At 34.7% G+C, this 20,545-nt stretch overlaps 1 pseudogene; it reads right to left on the bottom strand.

Moving 5' to 3' along the window:
• Positions 1–679: 679 nt before the first annotated feature.
• Positions 680–8,171, bottom strand: LOC113770089 (annotated as a pseudogene).
• Positions 8,172–20,545: the final 12,374 nt, after the last annotated feature.

Genomic DNA, 20,545 nt, shown 5'->3' with positions numbered 1-20,545 from the left:
GTCTAAAGAGAGAGAGAGAAAGAGAAATATGATTGAAGCTAATACGTCTAAATGAAAGAGAAAGAAAGAGGAATAAGACACTGTTTGATTTACCAAAGAGCAAAAAAAAAAAAAAAAACTGGCCAAGGTGCACTAAAGTGCACCAGCAAAATAGCGATTTTAAGAAAGAAACATGTTTGGAATAAAGGGGACGCGTGCAAGAGAGCATCCAAGGGATGGCGAAAGTTGAAAGAGGCTGAAACCTCTTTTGACTATATGTTAATAATAATTAGGGACCATCACATTGGTCAAAATGATAAACATCAGAGCCTTGAGTTATTTCCATTTAAATTTCAAAAATCATTTTGATGCACTACTAAACATTAGAGTCATGTATTTAGTCAAGAAAGTTTTTATCTAATAGTTGAGCTTGATCAATTTTCCCCTGTATTAAACATTTTTTCCAAAATAGATATCCCTCCTTGTCTCTTAAATCCCAATCTTCTCCTACTGAAAAAAAGATTAAAACAAAAAAAGAAATTTTTAGAAAAGATCTGTTTTGAAAAAATGTTTAACATGTTTTTCAAGCATTTTATTATCATACATCGCATTCATTTTTTAAATGAAGTGTTATGTTATTATAGCACAGTTTTATTGTGCTTTTCCCAGAAAATGTCAATGATGAAATCTTTCTTGGATGAACATGTGAATTTCAAAAATTAAATGCAAGTATGAAACCAATACTTAACCAGTTAACCTTAAAACAACAAAAGTCTCATATTCCTCAACTTGATCTGTAAATCTGCACAAACACAAATACCAGAGCTGCAGACTTGTAAACTGTGGATGATGGAATCCCATATTTTCCTTTCTCAAATAACCCTTTCAAGAATGCCCAGAAACATAAGACCACCCATATGCTACATACCAATTCTCCTATTCCCCACTCTATTTGACCTCCCCTCCTTTGTATGAAACTCGAGAATCCAATACCCAAAGCAATCAAATTTACCATCAAAATGACTGTGCCAGGCACAAAAACTGGTGAATTATCAAATGTGAACCTTCCTGGTTTCTCATCACTATCTTCAATGCTTGAACTTTGTTCCTTCTTTGTAACTTCAAATACTGTCTCAGACAACCTCAGGATCTTGAATATGACACTAAGGAATCCACATAACCATGCAGTCATGGCAATTATTCTAGCCATTCTATGGTTATTCCACCATGATTTTATTGATTGATTTGTTTGAATGTATTCTGATACACAATACGTGTTAAAGATCACAAAAATGGAAATTGGTATTAGTATAGCTGGTTCGTTCACCTGCATGTTCAAAAAATTAATATGTTATTAATCAAGAATTTGAGCCCCATAAAAAATTACAAATAGGCCTAACAATTGCATAGCATCTATTTTTAGTCCCTCATACGAAAGTGATGCATTAAGATCCCTACACATTGAAAGCTTAAAAATTTGTCCCGGATCACTTTTCAACCATATATGTCTATAAAAGTGTCACGTTCATACCACATGCTAATGAATTGATGGGTAAAAATGGAAGTAGACAACTTTTATCAAGAAAAATGCTACTTCATACCATATTCTCATTTCATATAGCTCTTTCTATCATATATATTAGTTAGGAATCAAATACAACTAAATAGTTGAAAGGCTTAAGTATAAAAGAAATGAAAGACTTGAGGGGCTTTATTTCCACATTTCAAAATCAGAGTTAAGAAATCCATGCTTTATTATCCCTTTCCTTCCGTCCTTTCGAGTATATCTCGTTAAAAACTTAAAAAGAAATGTGTTTATGTTGGCTATAAAAAGTTACAATTTGCTAATAGGTATACGTACATAGATAATGGATATTGAACTCTTCATCCACCCTTGTGCATATCTCGGGAAAACAAAGACAAATATATATATAAAGGATTAATCTTATATCACTATCAGTGTATATATTATCACCATTAAATATATGATACACGTGCAAAATTTGAATTTAAAATTCAAAATTTACTCGTATGTCATCCATCTAATCGTGATAGTGTATACACTGCCAAAGGAGAATGACAAAAAGGATATATTTCGGTTCACAAAAGTTGAACCTTACAAGGGAGAACGACAAAAAGCAATAAATAGAAAAAATATTTTGCAATAAATAGTTGCCTTTACCTTCGGTAGGAAATTTGTGTTGGTCAAAATGCAATAAGCAGGTAGAGCAGCATAACATATTTCGAAGATCGACCTTGGGCCCCAAAGAAGGAAATAGTGATAGTCCAAGCATTGCTTGAACTCCAACCTTCCAAGCAAAGTTCCCAAGAATGGGCTTTTAGGAGTGAATAGTATTTCAAGAAGTCCAGTGGACCATCTCTTTTGCTGGATCAGTGTATTAGGCCCACATGATGGAGCACTCCCAAGAAAGCCTTTTGGGTTGGTCGTCAACCACATTGTTCTCCAACCTCTCCAATGGATATTAAGCCCAGTAAGTGCGTCTTCTGTTGTAGATCCATATATCCAACCAACCTAAAAATATATAAAAGAGGACAATAGTTCATCCATTTGGGATTTGTGTATTAAATTTGACTGTAATTTATTATAAAATTTGAAGAAAAATTTTGTGTATTTAGGGTTTGGAAAAATTTAAAATTTTTCTTTTTCTTTTTCTTTCTTTTTTTCCCTTTCTTTCCTCTTTGAAGAAAATTTTGAAGAAAAATTGTGTATTTTCTTCTCCCTCTCCAAACCAGATCTGCTCTTCTTTCTCTCTTATCCTTATTGCCACCACCACCAGTTGCCACCTTTCTCCGTCTCTTTTCCCCTCCTCCTCCCTCTTCCCTTTCTCCCTCTCTTTTTCTCTCATCTCTTCTCCTCCATTCTCCTTCTTTCCACCTTCCCTTGCCACCCCTTCTCCTGCCCTCTTTCTCACCCTAACACGAGGGTGGGGGAGGAGGAGGGCAAGGAAGTTGGGTGAAGAGAGGAGAAAAAAGGGAAGACAGGGGAAGAAGGGAATGAGGAAGAGGGGGGAGAGGAGAGGACGAGGAGAGAGGGAGGGAGGAGAAAGGGAAGGAGGAAAGAGGAGAGGGTAGGAAAGAAAAAAATTGGAGAGGGGAGAGGTGGCGGTGGCAGAGGTGCCGGCTAGCGGAAGTGCCAATGGAGGGTTGTGAGCTTAGGGGAGGGGGGAAGGAGGAAGGAGAAGAAATGAAAAAAAGAAAAAATTATAAGTGTTTTGAGATATTCTAAATGTGTATTAAAAAAATTTGGGGTGTTTTAAGAGGTTCTTATAGACAAAGTTATTATTTATTAAAACCAGCCCAAAAAACCAAGGTCCCAAGCAGACCCAAGATAAGCTCACCAAACTCACAAATAACAATAAGGTTCTTCCATCTAGCGCTAGATAACAATAAGTTTCTTCCATTCGGTACCATGACACAAAGCTAGTTATTTGCCACTAGAGTATAACTTTTTTTTGGAATAGTGTTTGTAATTCAAGATTAGGTGATAATTTTAGAGTTTGAATGGTGGGTATATATATAGGATTAATCTTATATACACTGTCAGTGTATACACTATCACCATTAGATCTATAATACATGCACAAAATTTGAATTTGAAGTTCAAAATTTGCTTATGTGTCATCCATCCAATCATGATAGTATATACATTCGCAGTGTATATAAAATTTACTCATATATATATATATATTCCTTGCACGTGTGCACACTTATCTTGTATCCTTAATGCACCAAATTTCAAAAACATAAACAATATTGTTGTTTCATTTCTTTATGAACTTTGGATTAAGTAGGGCCTCAAAGGTTAATTTTTTTGGAAAGGTAAAATTAAACCAGAAAACTTCCTAAATGTAAGGAAAACTAAAAAATATAAATGTGCATGTTATGGACATATGTGTGTATGAAAAGTCAAAAATAAAAATAAAATCCATTGAGTTTTACCATCTTAATATTTCGTTTATAGAGTGAAAATGATGAACTACAAATTGTATATTCTGTTTATAGAGTAAAAACAAATGAAAAGGATGAAAGTGCAAATTGTAGGTAAAATGTTCTCACCTCTTTGCCCCATGAAGTACCGTACTCATAACCACAGCTAGCAACTTGGCATGCCTCATCAATGGATTTGGAGATAGATTCAGGACTTTCTGCAGTTCTGCTTGATGAAGATAAAGCCTGAGCCACAAATTTGTTGAATTTTGTGGATTTTCCAAAAGTTTTCTCTAAATCTCCAATGTTCATCTTTCCTGAGAATAATAGTGCAATAGAATGTCACAAGTCCTTTGTGTGTCATATTCGATAAAGTGACAAAATGACTTTTTGCGTGTCATATTGGCTTCTGATAATAAAGGATTTTCAAGTGGGGCTTACAAGTTAAATTCTATTCAATTCAAATTGGTTCATATAATTCTTATTATATTTGGAATAAATTCATATAGTTTGATGTAATCTTAACTTGTTTGTATAAGTTGACAAATTCAAATCTATACTAAAATTATACAAGTTAATATATATATATATATATATATATATATATATATATAAGTTGTACAAATTGCGTCAACTGGTTTGAATTAAACGGAACTTAACTTGTGATCCCCTAATCCTTTCAAGTGATTCTCAAAAATTAAATATTACTCCTCGGTTCAGCACAATAAGGTCATCGCTTTCTGTGAGGTAATTAAAAGTTCTATTCATGGTTTGAGACGAAAGAAGGAAGTAGCAATTCCTTTTCCAACTGGCCTTCTCACTGAAGACATGTTCAGATGAATTTTTTGTTATTGTTTCTATGTTTCTTTAGCACTCCTGAGAGGTATATAGATATTTTTCTGTACATGTAGGAGTATTTATTGTACAAAATAATCAACAAAAAAATGCTTTCCAACGTGAATTAGCTTTCAATTGATGATACCCTAGTGCATGAAAACAAAACAAAGGTGACAGCTAATAACTTTCATACCATGGCCTGATTTGTCCTCTGGTGATGAGCCATATATGACTTTTCTTCTATGAAAGCATCCTGTCCCTCCGTATAAGGGGCCTTGATGCCCAGCCATTCCTCTCCCCAAGTACTGATTAAACAACATCAAACAAAATGGAGTAATTTTCAAATGGCATGTGGCAGACAAAGTGAAGTAAATTACAAAGGGCATTTGTCAAACTCACTTCCTGACATTTTCTTGAAGACTAAAGCATTGCAAAACAAATAAATAAATAAATAATTTGCTCTAAACTCCCTTGAAGTTTGTCAACTTTGTAACGATTTCTCTTTTTCATTTGAAACGCTTTTTCTTTGTGAGTTTTTAAAATATCACTGATCATTTGTAATTCTAAATACATCTAGGAATTAAAAGGTACAACCAATATGTCTTCAAATTGTTATTATAAGCAGAAGAGGGAATAAGACACTTAAATCAAATTAACCTTCCTTATAGCAATTTATATTGTTAACAATTCACCCCTGTATATGTATTTTTTTGTAGGGAGCTAGTTTTTCACTTTCATTTTCTACGACATTTGTAGGAGTAAAACTTCATAATAACAAATAAGTTATTCTTTTGTTATCAAATTCATTTTCTAAAATTCAACATTGGAGAAGATTTATAACATCATAATACTTGAAGGAAAAAATGTTTGAGTATGATTTCAAAAAAACCAAAAGGAAGAAGTATTAAAACTTTGCTGGTGGAATGATGAGATTTACTTACTTTAATCGTCACAACCATTTGGTTTCCGAAAGGGTCATCCTTCAATCCATCATAGAACTGTTGGGGAAACTGCACAAATCCGCAGTCCGTTTCATCCTTGACACCAAGAAGAAGACACATTGCATGCAGGACAACTTGTGGATTATTGGCAAACATGTCACAGTCTACATTCAGCATGAAAGGAGCATTTGTCATCACACCGGAGACTCTTGCCTATGGAAAATTTCCAAAGTAATTTATCAATATTTATGCACATTAATTTTGGTAAAAATAAAATAAAATCTCAAATAAAAATAGAAAATTGATTACTACTCTAGTAAAATTTTGGTTTTACCAGAACATTCATTGCTCCTGCTTTGAAATGGTGAGCATGATTTGGGCGCTTTTCTCTGGAGATGTAGACAATATGAGGCAGCCCATCTGGAAGACCTTCCTTGTTCTCCGATATTACCTACATTGCATATTGTTTAATTGGTCAACATGTCACATTTACTGTACAAGTAAACTTCTTTTCACTTGAAAGTTTCCTAGTGCACCATATAGTTACTAGAATTGGCCACTAAATTTCACCTTAAATGCCTTTTGACCTCCTAAAGTTTACAAGTAACACGAATTCTTGAAATCTTTTTGGAATGGAACTTCCGGTCTAAACCTTGTTCAACTATAGGCAAAATAATATAGGAGATAATAATGTATAGCAAAACAACCTTGATGATGGTTGGATGGCTTCTCCTGTCAATGTCGACAAAAGCTGCAAAATCGTCCGGTAAGTTTACATGGCACAGATTTCTGAGCAGCTTCCTCAATCTTTTGGCAGAGCCGTGTGTATTCGTCCTACAGGTAGAGTCAAAGAAGTACGTTGTCTTTACTCCATAATTTATATGATTCATCAACCCTTTTCTCAAGAAGATTGTTTCCCTTTTTTTAACATTTTTTCCGTTCGTCTTTTTTTTTTTTTTGGGCATCTTGCATTTTGTCCCTTTCTTAATTATATAGTTATGCTTTCTTCGCCTGCATGATGGAAATGTTGAGTGTGTTTGAATTGTCAAATTATTTCAAATAATATTTCGCTTGCATCATAAATATATTTTTTTAATTTATATTTTTAATTTATTTTTTATCTCACATACATCAATCACATCACAAAAAATATTATAATAATTATTTCAGATAATATTTTAAATAATACTTTTTCCAAACACATTAGTTGCTTTTGGCTATCGGACAAATTTACACAGCCACATCTTTGACTTTTCTGTACTTTTTTCTCTTCTAAAATTCCCGCAAAACATACATTAGCCTTTTTGGTTCTTATCTCTTTAGTCTTTCACTCTCCTCCATCTAAAGAATTTATCTCTTAAATTCACCAACTAGGCCTAGTGTTTTGCGTTGAAAACTAACATACGGTACAAAAAGTGAATTTGCCTTATATCTTTTACTTAGAATTTAATCGGTAAAATATTCAGGAAATGATACGGATTAAACTATTAAGAAACTGTAAATCCCACGCTCTCTCATCATCAAGACACACTAGAAATCACTCAACTCTAAAAGGTTACAAGAGGAAAACACTCAACTTCAGAGAGAGAAACTTACTGCCATTTTGTTTTGTGACTTGACTTCAAGTTCTTAACTTCCATTTTCAAAAGCCAAGGACCAGCTAATTTTTCCAAGTTTTTTTTCTCTGAATCAATCTAATTAAAAAAGGATACCAACTTAAAATTACCTTCATTATGTTCCAATCTTCTTGGAATTCTGATGAACTATTTCCGGTGAACAAACTCTGGTCGGAGAAATACCGAAAAGGAGCTCTAACAGGAACATTATACTTCTTACAAAATGGAATCCAAAGCTTAGCAAACTCGGATGCTTCCACGAGACAAAAGTAAGTAAGAGGTGAAGCTGCATCATCAGACAAATAACATGCTAATTTGTTGGCTGGATAATCCATAGATAAGAGTGATATTACTGTGTTAACAGTAATAATCGGCGGCTCCAAAACAGGATCTGCTGTTGTTACAAACATGTCCAACGGGGGCAGCTCCAAATTCCTGTTATCCCACCAAAAACATAGAAAAAACACATAAGTAAAAGAAAACGAATCACAAATCAAGAAATACTATGCAAATATGTATTTAAGGGCTTAGCTAGGCACCGTTGCAGAAGGCGTTCGGGGTAGGTTTTGATGGCAATAGGGTTCCATTTGATGTTGACGACAAGAATCCAAATAAAAGTGAACCATGATTCACACAAAAGAGCTACGAGCCATATGAATCCATGGTTTTTCAGATGGAGAAGGCGATAGCCAAGAAGGGAAAAGCAAAGAAAAAGAATTGTAAGTTCAATTAATCTTGGAATGATCTTTTTTAGATGTTTTCGTTCATAGAGAGGAAGAGCTTCTGTTTTGGACATTGCAAGGATAATGGCGGAGACTTCTAAGATGGCCTTAGCAGATGGTGATGGAGTTTGTTTTCACCACTACGTTTTAGTTGTGTTGATAGGCCATATATTATTTATAGTTGTTTTTCACACTAGCATTTGCTAACTTTTTTCAAAGAAGCAACCCGTAAACCGCTAAAGTTAGCTAGATAGCTCAATTCGTAAGGATTCAAAATAATATTTGAGGTTTTTGACGTGAATGTAATTTTATTGAGATGAATTAGTTTGAGGTGTGCTCAAATCGAAGAGAAATCATGATATAACACACTAATGATGTCAATTTCCATTTTGAAGTATTTGTTAGATTTACTTTACAGCTTATACATTATATTGTACAAATACAGGATACTAGTCAAGTATAAGATGTCAGTCATTAGCCCCGACTGACGGTGTTTTGCATAATGAACACCTTCATGTCCAAATGCTGGTCTTGATAGCTAGTTTAACATTTTTCCCACAACACGTGAGACGTTGTACGCAGCTAGAGCTGTTAATCGAGCCGAGTCGAGCCGAGTATTTGGTTGCCGAGCTCGACTCGAGTTTAATTCGAGCCGAGCTTGACTCGAGCTCGTTAGGAAAACGAGCTTTAAAATGTGTTCGAACTCGGCTCGTTAAATGTACATGTGGCTCGAGCTCGAGCTCGAGCTCGACTCGTTTATCACAAACGAGTCGAGCTTCACGAGCTCGAGCTCGAGCTCGTGCAAATTAACCTTAATAAAAACCCATAATTTTTAATTTTTATAATTTTGATTTCTAAAATGACAAATATGCCCTTCATTAACGAGCTCTAACGAGCTACTCGAGTATCAAACGAGCCGAGCTTACTCGACTCGTTAACTAAACGAGCATATTTCGAGCTCGAGCTCGACTCGTTAACCAAAATTAACGAGCCGAGCTCGAGCCTTAACAAGCCGAGCTCTAACGAGCTTTCGAGCTACTCGATTGACTTAACAGCTCTATACGCAGCATATGTGTGTTGTAATATTGATTGGACAATCTCTATTTACATTGGTCCTACCATTATGGGTTCAAGTTGTAATCTTGCGCTCTTGTATTTCTATTTTAAATAGTTCATGTTTAGAAAAAAATAGTTTGGCTAACGAGTGCTCAATCTCATTGAGAAATTGTTATGAGGGTCTCAAGTGTTTTTTTTTTTTAAAAAAAAGTGTAGTTAATTTAGAAAAGTATTTAAATGTGGGAGAGCACTAACTGTAATTATGTGTATTCACGTGTTAAGTAGAGTATAATTTAAAACCTCTCACTTATAAAAAAAAGTATAAAAAAGAGTAAAGCATATAATTTGGATATATTAATGAATGTCTACTAAACATCCGTTAGAAGAAAAAAAAAAGAGAAAGAAATGAACAACATTTATTCTGAACAATTCAAGTGCTATGCTCCAAGAACTAATAATGTTTAACAGGTATCTTCGTCGATGTGATTAAAAATAATTTAAGTCTCTCTAGACATTAAAAATGCAAGATGTAACCAGTTTAACCAATCCAACAGAAATAATACGAAATGTAGCAGATCTGCAATAAATAAACTAATAATTGAGAGCTGCCACGAGAGTCAAATCGAGTAAATTAACTAATAATTTTTGTTTTTTTTTCTGACGAAATGGGTGTTTGGGTTAATTTTTACGGGACCCGACTAATTTCACTTCGACTCGGGTGGAGAGATCCCATCCCCCGAATGCGTTAACAGCCGGACTCGAACCCTGATTGTCAAAAAGATCGCTATACTCTAAAAAGGAGAGCGGACTCCTCCAGCTACTCCGTGGAGCAACTAATAATTTTTGGTTGGCTGCCCTTAATCTTCGCCAACTTTGGATTTTCTTCCATGGGATGGGACAGATCGAATCCGATATCATCAATAATTAATGGGAATATTCTTCACTAAGCTTTACAAAATCATTAATTAATCTGTGGGCCCCGGTAATAGTCATATCATAGGATAAATTATTAACAGACGATAAATTGCACCAATCATATGAAAATGACATGAATAGGATCTCGTTTTAACGCAAAGATGTACAGAATCAAATGATGGAATGCAATACAATCTACGTGGCGACTGCTAGAGATACACATTACGTAGTTGGAGAATCAAATCCTAATTGCATGATTCACCTGATTATATTTCTCCTTCATTTGTATGGAGCAGACATGAAAGTGATTGAATCATACAATTAGGATCAAATGCACTTTCATTAATTATAGCCCAATTGACTCATTAATGGTATAGGCCTATTGACTAATTAATGAATATCAAACCATTAATTAGTCAATAGGCCTACAATTAATATATATTCACACATAGTAACAGGCTTGAGATAGTGATAGTGAGAATATCAAACACTTGGCATGCATTAGTATAATCAGCACAAGGGACGGAGAATGCAAAAGTTAGCAAACGAATCGGATGCATCAAAGAGCAACAGACAGTGAAGGCGGGTTGTTAATATTTGCGATATATCTATATATGCTCCGAACGTTCATGTGTATCACGAGTGAACAATCTTGACAATGGTACAACATAATCAAAATCCTACAATCTCAATAGTCAATCAAAAAACTTGACAGATTAGCAATACAATGATCTTATTTTGAAACGCTTAATTGACTTATATAGTTCTTATTTTCACTTTTACATTGAACCATATCACTTCACTCAAGCAATTTATTTAAAAAGTGATGAACACAATTTTCCAAAAATTTGGTTTTCATGTCAATGATCTCTATATTTGTATTGTCCGATTTCCATCTATCCTGAAAAGTTGTGCTTCCTAGTAAATAAGATTTTACCGCTTGTGAAAACTTAAATTAAAATCAGAAAAAAGTCACAAGATCAAATTGATAGTTCCTTTCTCCGATAGATTGACCCATAAGACATACAAAATATGTGATATTTTGAACATGTCTGACTAATGTTGTTTATTTTTCAAAGTCTCTAATGACTTAAAGGAACATAATCAAGAAGTTAAAACATTTTTGACTAATATTCACAACAATTGTACAGGAGCATGAGTATCTTTTTTGGTGTTCAAAGAAAAAATTACCTATTTGACGTACCAATCAACCACCACAGTCCACCTCAAATTAAACCTTTCCATGGGAGCCAGAAATACAAAAACATTTACGGTACGTTTGTTTCAGTGTAAAATTTTTTTCCCGAGGAAAATATTTTCAGTGAAAAATAATTTTTTCCCCTTCATTTTCAGGTGTTTTGTGCACTTATGGAAGATGTTCTTCAAAGCCAAAACCCATGAGAATAATCCCTTCAAAGATTCGTCAGTTTACTTCTGCCAACGACCAAACTTCATCCACACCTATGTCAATGTACCACCCCAATCCAAATGCTTCAAATTCCCAAAAATTTGACCATACTCCTTGGTTTAATTTTATGACATTAATCAAGATTGAGTTTCAAGAATTAGACGTCTTTGAGTTCATGTCTATTTAATTGTAAGTTTATTTTACTAGATCCTAGTGTTTATCTAGAAATTTTAGCTACAATTAATGTTGTTTAAATATAATCCGAGTGTACTCATCATAACTTTATAGATAATATGTAATCATATATTAAAAAGTAAATAATCATGTTCAAGAAAACGGTATGAATGTTGAATCAAACGCTTCCATATCCATTAGATTCTTTATAAAAATAATTACTTGTGTCTGATTTGATCGTCTTGTGCGCAGTTGAGAAAGTTTGTATGCTATCGCTGTTTTAGTATTCAGCTTCATCCAAAAAAAATAATCAGCTCAACAAATTAAGGTCCTTTGAATACTTAGTCCCGATATGAGAAAACCAAAATATTTTACATGAATGATACATCTATTTGAGCATGCATAGATAAATCCAGAACTTAAAAATTTGATGGCCTACTGAGTGCATAAACATATTGCTTGCTCAAACATACAGATATCAGTAGGGACTCGAAGGAACTTTCTTACTTAAAACATATTCGAAGATAGCAGTAATTATACGTCCTCACTTGGTCCCTTTCTCCTTTTGTTCCCTACTCTCAAGGATCTCCTTTCTACCCTTTTTATGTTTGTAAGAATTGTAGCTACCAGATGATGACGTATATTCACTTATATCTGTCTCTTGTAAGCCATAATATATATATATATTTACATGAAGGTACCAGAAGATCTAATGCCACTAGTTGTTTAGTTTGATGGAAATATTATTTTATGTGTCTAATTTCAAGAAGGTCCCTTGTCTTCATTTTCATTTCCGTTCGTTCTTCTTTCATTATTATTATTATTATTATTATTATTATTTAAGTTTTATTTTTTAATCATAATCTAGTCCTTAACATTAACAAATCTATCAATGCCCCTACATTCTATTTGTTGTTTATCACCAAAAATCCCGAATATAGCAATCCAAGCAGTCACACAAGACTCCGCTCAGCACACATAATTGTATAAATAAATAGATACATAAAAATCAACAAATTATGTACGTGCCCTCACACATTTAATGTCATCTCTGAGATTTACAAACAAAAGTCATGTACTTACATTGTGTACAAAGTGATTTATATTACTTTTTTTTTATAATAGTGATTTATATTACTAAATGAATGACTTATAGTTTGTTCAAATAAACATAACTAACACGACACGGTAGTATCAACAATTGTCCCTACCTTCTGCCGTGTTCTCTTTGAAAGTCATCCAAATTCTGACATTTTCGTTGGTGGGCATTTTCGGTTTCATCACCATTCATTAGACATCTCTTCCAAATAGCCTGTAGCTTTGGATTCTATGGCAACAATTATAGGTGTCAAACCAACCCATTTGATTAAATTTATTCATATCCGTCCACGAATAGATGGATATGGGTATTTTTAATTTTTGTATATAAGTATAAATGGGTAATAAATCGATATTATTGGGTAATTCAATTAACCCATTTAGAATTTCTTCCCCGAAACCTCCTCTCTTCCCCAACCAATTTTTTTATTTTCAGATTTTTCATTTTGTTATGATATTAACTACTTTTGTTTCATTATTATTATTATTATTTGTTAGTTTTATCTTATCATTTTATTTTCTCTTAATTTATTAATTTGCTTATTTTTCAGCATTATCAATTTACGATAAGTTTTAGCTTCTTTTCCTAACTTTCCAAAATGAAAATTTAAATTTACACATGAAAAAAATGTTAGGAGTTCAAATTTTTTGGATTAAGTTTTTATGTTAACTTTTATAATAATTAGTTCAAAATTTTATATTCTTATTATTTAATTATTAAATAGTTTGTAATTTTGCAACATAGAGTACCGATGGAAAAAAAATTGATAATTAGGCTTATTGAACATTATAAGTAAATATTCAAAATTAATGATGGGTGCAAAGGGTGGTATAAATTAATAACTTAGTTTGCAAAAATGAATTTAAATGAGTTTACAAAAAGTTAAAATAACTGGGTTATAAATGGGTAATTGGGTTATCCAATTTATTTTTTGACTTATCCATTTATTCCAATCTAATTAAATGGGTATAAACGAATTGATTCACTTATATCCATTACCCATTTTAACTAACCCAAATCCGTCCAAATCACTCATTTTGATATCTCTAGCAACAATGATAGACTATGAATTTCAGGATATTGAGTTTGCACTACAGGGAGGGGAGAAAAGAACCACCGGGGCTTGAGTGGACTTGCTATTTGGCTCATTGAAGCTTTGTTAAGGATTTCAGGCGAAAGTAGAACAAAATTAGCATGTTTGTGATTTTTAGCCGTTGAAATTTTTCGAGACCTTGGTGACTCCCGGCCTACGAAGGTTTGTTTAAAGTTTTGTAATTTTGGCCCGTTTGGGACTTTTGTGAATTTGGCCCATTGAAGGCCTTGCAATTTTGGCCTATTGGAACCTGTTGGGCCATTTGTGTTGGTTTCTACTTTGTTTGTTTTTTCTGATTTGAGATAAAGTTGAGAGGATAGGATTGACTTTTACACAGAATATGAAATAAGTATACTCGTTATTAATATTGAATACACATTAAGATAGAGATTTATTGAGTTTTTCTTTATATTCCACATCGAAAGTTTTACAAACAAATCAAGTTAATATGGATGTATGTCAATTTTACCAAATCAAGTTAATATGGTGTCTCAATATTTGTTTAATTTTGATTTGTTATTGTTTTTCGGGTTGTCAACAACCCTTTCATCAATTTCCTGAGACCAAGCTTAACACTAAATTTCAGCCTCTAAAAACTCTAAAATAGAAATTAAGAAACTCATGCGAGAACATTATTATTATAACACACCACAATGACTCTAAGTCAAGTTTCACAGTTTAATTCTTCTCATTCAACTGTTGCATGAAAATATGAAGTTATTGGCCGCGATCAACCCTTAATAATTAATCATAAGGACAATCTCTTTTAGTGTTTAGAGCTAAGGACTTCGGTGTTTGTGTTGCCTGGTGTAAACTTAAAATGCTTCCTCATTTTTCTATCAGGCAAGAAATTAGTTGTAAAATTGCTAGGATATAACAATCTATTTGATCCAAATATATTTGTTTTGTTCAGTTTGACTAAGTTGTCCATTTAGTTGCCTAAAAAGAGTTAACCATTTAGTTTACCAATTGAGAAGCCAAGTGTCAAAAGCTAAGACAATATAAATGAAATGAAAGACAATACTTAAGTTTTTCTGATGCAGCTATGTAATGTACTGAAGATTGATGCCAAAACTAGTCAAAAATGGATGCAACTGAATCCTAAAACAGCGATAACATACAAACTTTCTCAACTACTGACAAGACGATCAAATTGAACCCAAGTAATTTTTTTTTAAATAAAGAATCTAATGAATATGGACGCATTTGATCCAATATTCATACCGTTTTCTTGAAAATATTGATTTACTTTTCAATATGATTACATATTATCTATAAGGGTAAATTACCTTTTACTCCTCTGTGGTTTGGTGTTTTACCACATGACTTCTCTATAGTTTAAAAATCTATTTATAACCCCGTTATGGTTTGAGTTAATGTATCACCGTTAGTTTTTCAATTAAAATCAATAGTCAATAGTTAAAATTAAAGTCAAACTAAAAAATTAACAAATTGACCCTTTCATTAATTCTTTTTTTCATCCAAACATAAAAAAGAAGAAATTGAAACAAAATAATAGATAAATAAGAAATAGAAAATACCATTAAAGATTGGGTTTAAAAACCTATAATGATATTTGTAGTAAAAAAGGTTTGGTACTTTTGTTTTTTATTTATTTGTTTTATATTTTCTTTCCATTTATTTATTTATTTATTTTTTATTTCCCTTCCATCTCTTTCGTATTTGGAGAAAATTAAGATTTTACAGGCCAAAATATGGGTTTTCAAAATCATATCTTCTCTTTCGAAAAAAAAGAGAGAAAGAAAAGGAAAGGGGAAAAGAGAAAAAAAAAGTAGTGAAAAGGTAAATTTGTCAATTCACTAGTTTGATTTTGACTTTTTACTCTTGATAACTAGTTTTAATAGAAAAATTAAAGGAGACACTTTAACACAAATTATGAGGGGGCGTACTGGTTACCAAATGTAATATGTAAGATACTGATAATTCAAGCTAGGAAAACAGAATGAGAAAGAAATAGAGAGAAAGAGATAAGAGAAGAAGAGCAAGGAAGGATGAATTTGAAATGAGGCAGGGAATTTGTATTCTTCAATGATCAGAATTTTCATACCCGTTCATTACATCAGTTTGGTCTATTAATAGAAGTTCCCTCCAATTAACTGACTCTAACTAATTTTCTGCAAGTTCCTGCTGCTATAACAATTCTAACAATATTGGCTAACAGAATTTGGCCGGCTATTTTGTCTTATTTCCTGCAGAATCATTACAATTGCCCCCTCTCAAAACAATCCTAGTCTCTAGGATTGAAGTCTGGGAATTGACTCCTGATGACAACCAAGTCTTCCCGCATTGCATCTACATCTTGTAAGTCCTTCCATTGCACCAAGATCTGCTCCACATTGTGTCCACCTCTATCAATCCATCTTCGATCTAGTATAGAGGAGGGAGTGATAGAAAGGAAGCCTTCATCAATTGGCTGGGGTAATGCCGTGCTAGCTGGAGCACCTTTTGTGGATGGTTTCAAAAGTGAAACATGAAATACAGGGTGAATTGCAGCCCCTGGTGGTAACTTGAGTTTATAGGCTACAGTCCTAACCTTTTTTCCAATTTGATATGGTCCATAGTACTTAGCTGCTAGCTTCAAGCTTTTTCGAACAGCCACAATGGTTTGCCTCTAAGGCTGTAACTTGAGGTAAACCCAATCCCCTTCAACAAATGTCCTGTCAGTCCTGTGTTTGTTTGTAAATTGTTTCATGCGATTCTGAGCATGCAACAAATTTTCCTTCAGCAAGGACTTCCAATTTACCCTCTCAATTAACCAGTCTTCTATAGCAGCTACTTGGGTGTTGTCTGGTTGTAAGCACAACTGTTTTGGTTTATAACCATAGAGTTCTTGGAAAGGTGTCATCTGTAAACTAGAAGGGAAATTAGTGTTGTACCACCACTCAGCTGCAGGCAAACACTTTCTCCAGTGACCAGATTTGTGCAAACACATAGCTCTCAGGTAGGTTTCTACACATCGATTTACTCTCTCAGTCTGCCCATCAGATTGGGGGTGATATGAGGATGAGAAACTAAGAGCAGTTCCCACCTGATGAAAAAGCTCCTGCCAAAACAGACTTGTGAAAATCTTGTCCCTATCCGATACAATATCTACTGGCAAACCTTGCAGTTTATAAATCTGCTCAAAGAACACCAGTGCCATACTCTTTGCTGTGTAATGAGACCCCATGGATATGAAATGCGCGTACTTAGTAAGTTTGTCTATAACGACCATTATGACATCATGCCCCAAAGATTTTGGCAAACCTTCGATAAAATCCATCGAAATATGTTGCCAAGCTTGCTCTGGTATTGCGAGAGGTTGTAGCAATATAGGTTAACTAGCTTGTTCACTTTTGCTCCTCTTGCAGATGTCTCAAGCTTGTACATAAGCTTCTACTTCCCTTTTTATTCTTGGCCAAAAGAAATAGCTCTTCAACCCTGCATAGGTCCCCAGATTGCCAGAGTTACCTCCTACTGCAGAATCATGCATGTAGCTAATAAGTTGCCTTCTAAGTTCAGTGGTAACTCCAATGTATACCCTTCCCTTGTACCTGACGATCCCTTGATGGTAGGAGTAATCAGGTGAACTAGAGCTGTCTATTGCGAGTGTTGTTAGTAATTCTTTGATCTTGTCATCTCCATTACAACTCTCTGATACCTTGGAAAGCCATAGAGGTTTGACTGCAGTTATAGAGTGGACTCCATTGTAACTTTCCTGATCACTCTCCTCTGCAGGACCTCTTTGCCTCCTAGAAAGAGCATCTGCTACTGTATTATCCTTGCCTCCTTTGTATTGGATTTCGTAGTCCAATCCCATCAATTTAGCAAGCCATTTTTGTTGTAGGGAAATAGTGATCTTTTGTTCTAGCAAGTACTTCAGACTCTCATGGTCTGATGATGAAATGAGATCCCATTAAGTAATGTCTTCATTTTCCCACAGTAGTGATCAGGGATAGTAACTCCTTCTCGTATATGGACACTAATTGATTTTTTTGCCCCAAAGCTTGGCTCATAAATGCTATTGGTCTCCCCTGCTGCATCAGTACTGCTCCCATAGCTTTTTGGCTTGCATCTGTCTCTAATATAAAGGGCATGGAAAAGTTGGGTAAAGCCAATACAGGGGCTTGTGTCATAGCCACCTTGAGCTGCTCGAAGGCAGAAGTAGCTACTTTATTCCATACGAAACTGTCTTTTTTAAGCAATTCAGTTAGGGGCTTTGCTATTTTCCCGTAGCCTCTTACAAACCTCCTGTAGTACCCTGTCAATCCAAGAAAACCCTTAAGAGCCTTAATGTTATCAGGAACTGGCCAGGACAACATTGCATCTACCTTTGTAGGGTCAGCAGAAACACCTTCAGCAGTAACTACATGTCCCAAATACTCAATTTTATCTTGACCAAAGGAGCATTTAGACACCTTAGCATATAATGAATGGGTTCTCAAGGTGTTAAGGACAAGGGAGAGGTGTTTAAGATGGCTGTCCAGATCAAAGCTATAAATAAGAATATCATCAAAAAACACAAGTACAAATTTTCTGATGAAAGGTTCAAATATGGAATTCATTAAGGCTTCAAATGTGGTAGGGGCATTTGTGAGGCCAAAAGGCATCACAAGGTATTCATAAAGGCCAGAGTGAGTTCTAAAGGCTGTTTTAGGGACATCAAATGGGTTCATACGAATCTGATGATAACCTGACCTTAGATCTATTTTAGAAAATATTTTTGCATTATGCAATTCATCACGCAGGTCGTCAATGATAGGAATGGAAAATTTATCTTTAATGGTAAGGTTGTTGAGCTGCCTATAAACAATACACAACCTCCAGCTTCCATCCTTTTTTTTTTGACTAAGAGAGCTGGGGATGCAAAAGGGCTGTGACTAGGTTGTATGATACCAGATTGCAACAGGTCTTTGACCTGTCTTTCTATTTCTGACTTCTGCATGTGAGGATATCTGTAGGGATTGATTTTGAAGGGTTTGGCATCAGGTATGAGTGGTATTTGGTGGTCTAATTCTCTGATAGGGGGTAAGGATGTAGGTTCCTTAAAGATGTCATGATATTGATCAAGCAATTGAGTAAGTGATTTTGGTACAGGAGTTACCTGACTGTTCTGTACTCTGATCATGCAAGAGTGTTGCAAGCAAGTCCTAACTTTATTCCTAATATACAGCTGTGCAGCTGTCTGTTGTCTCATCCTCACCTTGACAGTATGGGAATCACCTTGCAGCAACACAGTTTCACCCTCCTTGTCAAAAGACAATGTCAGCTCCTTAAAATCAAAAGTCATTGGACTGTAATGTTTCATCCAATCCACTCCAAGGATTAAATCATTTGGCTTCAAGTCCAAAACATATATATTTTGAGTGAAGATGTGTCCCTGCGTTTCCTACTTCATATTTGGAATCCACTGCTTGCATGTTAACTCCTTTCCATCCGCTATCCTCACCTTGAAAGGCTTATGACTCTGCACAGAATCAGGATATAGTTGAGTAATGGCTGATCTAATAAAACAGTTGGTACTCCCCTATCTAGTAGAATGGATAAATCTTGCCCTTTATATTGTCCTATCATCCTAATAGTATTAGAAGAGATGTGTCCCGAGACTGAGTGCCGTGAGAAGGCTACATCCTTACCAGACTTATTCCGCTGATACTTAATGATTTCCCCTTTTTCCTCATCTATTTCAATATCATGCATTCCTTCTTCATCTGCTAGTACCAAATGTACCCTTATATTCTTGCAGACATGTCCAGGCGAAAATTTTTCCCCACATTTGAAGCACATATTGTGATCCTTCCTGTACTGAAATTCTGTGGGTGAGATTTTCTTATAACCCTGAGAAGTGTCATTCTTAATACTATTCTCAAACACCTGAGTTGTAGGTTTCTTGTGGCTCAGGTCATTAGGGTGGGTATGTTTAATTCCAGAAGAATTTGGTGGAGTTACCTTCATTGGCACTTTATTCTACTTTAAGATGATGCTCAGCTACTGTTCTTGCCACCTAGCCTTTTCAAATGCAACCTATAAGGTTTGGGGCATATGCATTTTCACAGCAGCTTTGATCTCTTCCTTCAGTCCACTCAAGAAGCTGGAAACGTAGTATGACTTAGAGAGGAGGGGTAGCTTTATCATGACAGCAGCTCTTAATTCTTCAAACTTCTCCTGATATGCTAAAACTGTTGAATCCTGGTACAATTTGTTGAACTCTTCTACCACATCTTCTCCCCCCAAATCCCCAAATCTTTTACAAAGTTCTGAGCCAAAATCCCCCTATGGCACCACTCCTTTATCCTTCTTGAAGATTTGATACCAGAGATCAGCTTTGCCTTCCAAATATAGTTCATCCACATCCATCTACTGTCCTTCTGGAATCTGATATAGTTGAAAAAACTTCTCGCATTTCCTGATCCATTCTCGGGGATTAGAGCCTCCAAAGTTGGGAAATTCCAGTTTCGGAACTGTGAGACCCTGAAATTTTACTTTTCTTTATAACCCTTATGTGAACTCACTTACTTTTGATTCTTGATTTCTTTAATGGTTGAATTTGAGCCAAGAGAGTGAATTTTGTTAAGAAAAGTTTCATATTCTCTGTGACAACCCCACCTTCCCCTAAAGCCTACCAAAGGGGTTAGCGGACTGCCTGCCCGGCTCTCGCCAGGACTACTATGACGGTTAAACACCAACTCAAGTCGTTCGGGAATCTATTAGCGTGCTTAACCAAACCAACAATCATGAAGCGGAAAACGAAAATCAA

This window comes from Coffea eugenioides, chromosome 5 (genome assembly GCF_003713205.1).
Source record: "Coffea eugenioides isolate CCC68of chromosome 5, Ceug_1.0, whole genome shotgun sequence".
NCBI lineage: Eukaryota > Viridiplantae > Streptophyta > Magnoliopsida > Gentianales > Rubiaceae > Coffea > Coffea eugenioides.
The sequence above is the reverse complement of the archived record's forward strand: the minus strand, read 5'-3'. Positions and strand labels throughout refer to the sequence as shown.